This window comes from Crocuta crocuta, unplaced genomic scaffold (assembly GCF_008692635.1).
Source record: "Crocuta crocuta isolate KB4526 unplaced genomic scaffold, BGI_CrCroc_1.0 scaffold301, whole genome shotgun sequence".
In the NCBI taxonomy this organism is placed as follows: domain Eukaryota; kingdom Metazoa; phylum Chordata; class Mammalia; order Carnivora; family Hyaenidae; genus Crocuta; species Crocuta crocuta.
The window spans coordinates 792,265-797,672 of record NW_027527544.1 but is presented as its reverse complement, the minus strand read 5'-3'; the positions used below and the strand labels follow the sequence as shown (position 1 = coordinate 797,672).

Sequence of the window (5,408 nt, the reverse complement as noted above, 5' to 3'; positions counted from 1 at the left end):
AGCAAGCACTGTGTTTTTCTAATTCTCAAAAAAAAAAAAAAACCCAATTAAAATATAAATCAATAAAAATAAGCCATAATCAAAACAATATGTTCCATGTTAAGATTATATAAATTATGGTTGCTTGATGAGGAATATTTCAGAAAAGAGGTTAGCTATTTAAAATATATGTTAGTACCTATCCAGTACCATGGAGGAGGAGCGTGGTTGATTTCTATAGTAGCAATTCCATTTATTCAGAAAAAATCCTATAATAGAAAATTAATTCATATTACCTTATGGATATGATTTAGAAGAAAACAGGTGTAGCAGATGCGTTAGTGTCCTACTCAAATACACTTGACATTTACTGTGTCCACGTATGCTACCCAACTTCCAGCTTTGCCTGAAGTCTCTGTCTAGACACTGGGACCCTCTCTCCCCTCTTCCTTCCCAGAAACAACCCTCAACTAATGACTGACATAGTTACTGGATAAATATCGCAGCCTCCTCGCCTCATGATTGGGATAGAGCTGAGGCAATGCTCTAGTTGCACTGAGTTATCTTGCTTGTCAGTGCCAATTTTATTGGCTTCCTTCTCTTCCTGTTTTACTTCTGTACTTCCTTCTGATAGTTCCAGGGATTATCTGCCAAATAGATACTTGCATTTAAAACATTTTCTCAGGTCACTTCTGGGAGAATATAAACCAAGAGAATGATGCCATTCATCTGACCCATTGCTTAATAAGCAACCTTCTAATTTGTAGTTTAGTTACATTAGTGGCTACTTTCTTTTTGTTAAGTTTATTTATTTATTTTTGAGACAGAGTGAGAGAGAGCACAAGCAGGGGAGGGGCGGTGGGGGAGAGAGAGAGAGAGAGAGAAGGAATCCCAGGCAGGCCCCATGCTGTCAGCGCAGAGCCCAGCACGGGGCTTGAACCCACGAACTGTGAGATCATGATCTGAGCTGAAACCAAGAGTTGGATGCTTAACCACACAAGTGCCCCAGTGGCTAATTTCTGATGTTTTATGCAGGTAATCTGTCCTAGTTATATGCAAGTCCTATCTGCAGATGATTAATGACTATGGGAAATATTATTGCTGTGAGTCAGTCTTCTGTAGCAGGAATTGGCAGACAACAACTTGTGTGACAATTCTGGCCAGGCACCTGTTTTCATAAATAAAGTTTTACTGGAACACAGTCACATCCATCATTTACATATTGTCTGTGGCTGCTTTCACACAATAGCAGAGGTGAATAGTTGTGACAAAGACTATAAATTGTAAAATATTTACACCTTACAGAGAAAGATTCCTGATCCCTCATGTAATATGCCTGTTCATCTTTGGATTTAGGGAGAAGAAGAATTCATGAATTTATAATCATGAGGGCTAGAATGTGACCAATGGCATGTCAGCAAGTGGCAGTAGGTCAGCAAGATGCCCAGCCTGAAATACAGACTATTCACCACACACTCAATTTGTTCCAGTGTTTGCGTATAGCATGGGAAGAATCATGTCTTGAGAATTACAGAGTAGAAATGGGAAGGAAAGCATGGGCTACACAGGAATATTGAGAAAGTGGTTTTTTTTTTTTTCTTTTTAATGAGGCTCATCAGCACACTTGAGGATAATTTCTCTCCAAAAGAACTTCCTTTCTTGATTGATTTGGTGCTTGCTTCTCATCTCATCATACTATTCTCTCTTGAACCCTACAGGCTCAGTATTAATTATGAATGAACGTGAAAGTGGTTGATGAGGTCTTCTGTAAGTGATCCGAAGCTATGTATGCCATGATTCTAATATGCTTAACCTCCTTCAACATAGAGACACTTTGTATTCTTTTTTTTATCAACCTTCTAGAACCAACAATTGATAGAAAAGTATGTTATGCATAATGAATGCTCAGTAAACTTTATGACTTTCTTATATCCACCATACAAAGACTCCTGTAGATGAGGCAACATGGTAATAAAACTGGAATCATTTGCTAAATATGATTGTGCAAAATAGTTGAGTGATAAGGAATTTAGGCTTCAAAAAGGCTAAAACAGTGTGTGAAATCCTTCATCCTGGCCACACAGTCTGATTTTCAGACATCTGAAAGGAACACATTGCCACGTCAAAAAATTTTAAACCTGAAAAGTTTTAAACCTTTCTGAGTAGCTATTACTGAAATTAGCAAAGAAAGAATCTATTTTACCTATTTGGGAAGTTAGCTAGATTGCATGAACTTTATGTCTTGTAAGAAATCCTTTTGGCCTGAGACTAGTTACTAAAAACTTGTTTCTGCTCTTTTATCCATAATCTAGTAGGGGAATAAAATAGGTAAGCCAATAACAACATTTCAAGGCACATTTAGACATTGCAAAGAATAGCCTACCACCATGTATATGGTCTCCATGATCTCATTTCTATCCATCCTTTAATCCACTGTGACCTGGCCTGTATTATGAATTAGTTTCACCTGACCATTTTTAAAAGTCCCCATTANTAGCTGGACCAAGGATCAAATTGACATAAGATATATTAACAGGAAAAAATCAAATTTAGTTTTGTATGTATGGAGAATCCACATAGACATGAAATTCCAGAGACGGGCAACATGAGGCTTACATGACATCCTAAGCTAAGGGACAGGGGTAGGCATCTGAGATACATGTGAGAGGAAGACCATTAGCTTTCTTCCTAGTACAGGCTCTCCTTTACAATGTGCATTTAGGCATTTTAGGGAGGTAAAGAGCTTTTCTTGAATCTTCTGGGTTTCAGTTACTTATAACTCAAAATAATCTTCATGCCAAAATGGCCCATCTTGGGGTAGCCTTCCCTTGGTCCCTACAGTATTAAGAGATAAACACATGTGAAAAAGTCAGACACAGTAGTAAGTGCCAGTAAAAAGAAATCAAGTTGGAGTTTTGGTAACACAAAAGAGAATGGGTGATCAGGTCTTTTTAAGGGTAGATCATAGCCTGGGGTCCTTGGAAGCAGAACCTAAGACAGGGATTATTTTTTTTTTTTCCTAAGACAGGGATTTATTGAAGGAGTACACTCAGGAGAAATCTGAACAGGAGTAAAGAAAGAAGAATAGGGCAGAGGAAGAACCAAGCAAGGATATAATTTCAGGTAAAATCTAACCTTGGCTTGATACACGACAGATTCTGGAGCATAAATCTCACTTCAGAGACAGGGCAGAGGGTCCAAGCTTTTATGCCTCTGTCCTTAGCTTCCCCAGTCAAGGCCAATCTTTCTGAGAGGGTCACAGGAATAAGCTGTTAGCTGCAGTACTCACAAACAGCTGGAGGTTTGCGTGTCTTGGCTGGTCAAGTCGATCTGGGCCAATCACCAGCGGCATCTACTAAATGCGGGTTACAAGAACGAGTTACATGTTTATCATTTTGGGCAGTCCAACATCTGAGCACCCTTCTTGTTTGAAGAAAAACGTCAAGATAGATGGGAGACAAGCTCCACTTTCTATTAAAAAGAAAACTACAGGCTGAGTCACCACACCAGGTCTTAATACCTAACTGTACTTTGGACCTCCTTCAGAAATACAGTCATAACCAGTCAGTCATAACTTTCCTGGTCAGTACCAATAAAGTAATCTGTCACATGGGCCCACTCCATCTCCCAAAGGAAGATAAGGTCATCAACCTACAAAGACCCTCTTCTTTTGTCACTCAAAATATTCCTTTATTTTTTTTTCCTGCTTATGACTTCCTTGTCTTTCCCTTTCTGTATCCCTTTGGAATGCTCCTCTGCTTGAAGATGGGATTCTGCCCAATTCATGAATTAATGAGCCAATCAGATCTTCAAATTTACTCAGATGAATTTTTTTTTTTAATACTGTGATGCTTCTGATTTTCTGAATAAAGTTCTACAGCCTTCCATTGGGATGTTCCAGACATCCTTCTAAAAAATGTCTTTTCTGTTTTTATTAGGCAGAATCAGATTTTGTCATTTGCCACCAAGAACCCTGACATGTTCAGAGATTATGGAAATTGTTAGGTCATAGATGATTATAGCCTGAAAAGATGAGGGCTGTTGGGTAAAAGAGGAACATGTGTTCAGACTGAGTAAGAGCCAGAATCTAGGGTGACTCTGAAATTTATGACTTGCAAGACTATGGGAAGGTCTGGCAAATCTAGGGAGAGTTTGGAGAAGGGGCCATGAGTTCGTCAGGGGACTTGTTGAGTTTGAGTCTTCTGAGAACATCCATAGCGAGATGTTTCGTGTATAACTGTGCAAGTCTCGTAGTCAAGAATGGGAGGAGAGAGGGGCGCCTGGGTGGCTTAGTCGGTTAAGCGTCCGACTTTCGCTTAGGTCATGATCTCGCAGTTCGTGGGTTCGAGCCCCGCGTCGGGCTCTGTGCTGACTGCCAGCTCGGAGCCTGGAGCCTGTTTCAGTCTGTGACTCCCTCTCTCTCTGACCCTCCCCTGCTCATGCTGTCTCTCTCTCTCTCTCTCCTAGAAATAAAGAAAACATTTTTAAAAAAATTTAAAAAAAGAATGGGAGGAGAGAGAGACACTGAGACTGAGAAAGAGAGACAGATAGAGATAACAATATTGGCCATGGATGTGTCTGAACTCAAGGGGGAGTATATATAAAAAAAGAGTTGAAAAGGTCAACAGCAGAACCTAACAGGGAGGGGAAGAGGAACAGAATCTGTCATCCTAAACTATGCTTCTTTGGCATAAGAATTATTTTGTGCTAAAGGCAGTCAAAACCCAGCAGATTCAGGAAAAACTCTTTATGTCTCCTGCCCCCAACTCCATTGCCTGTCTGTACTAGAAAAGAGCTGTTATTACTAGTGATACCTTCTAACCTAAAGAAATGTATCTGCATAACAGGGTAACCTTTGTTTTCCAAACATATCTTTTGCCTTCCTGTGAATGGCCTTCCTCCTTTTTCTATTTCTAGACTCCTAACCCCTATCTTTTTTATATTTTATATAAACCCCAATTATCTGGCTACATTTTGAGCCTTGTATCTTTGGGGGTGCCATAGGTATGAAATAAACTTTATTTTTCTCCTGTTAATATGTCTTATGTCATTTTAATTGTTTGGCGAGACACAGAAAACTAGAAGAATAGAAAAAGAAGTTTCCCTCCCCAGCTGTGGTTAGGTCTGTATATTTCTTTATGGATAAATCTTAGGTAAGTTATGAAAAGACAGAGAAGGCAAGGAAGGAAAGACTAGTCAGCACTACTAATTGTTAAAGTGATTAGAGCAAGACAAGTGCTGAAAGAAGACCGATGGTGATATTAATTACTAAGTCATTGATTACTTTGGAGAGTAGAGTTTTTGTGGAGTTTTTTTTTAAAAGAAAAACCTATCCCTCTTCCTGTGTAAGGTAAATCTGCCACCTCTCTCCTCCTCCTCTGGATCTTCTTTTATTAACTGTATCCCCTTACACTCCTGAATTTGTAACC

The 5,408-nt window shown here is 39.3% G+C and overlaps 1 protein-coding gene across 1 annotated transcript in view; it reads right to left on the bottom strand.

The window, feature by feature from the left end:
• LANCL3 (LanC like family member 3) overlaps positions 1–5,408 on the bottom strand; it is a 150,567-nt gene that overhangs the window by 141,187 nt on the left and 3,972 nt on the right. The window lies entirely within an intron of this gene.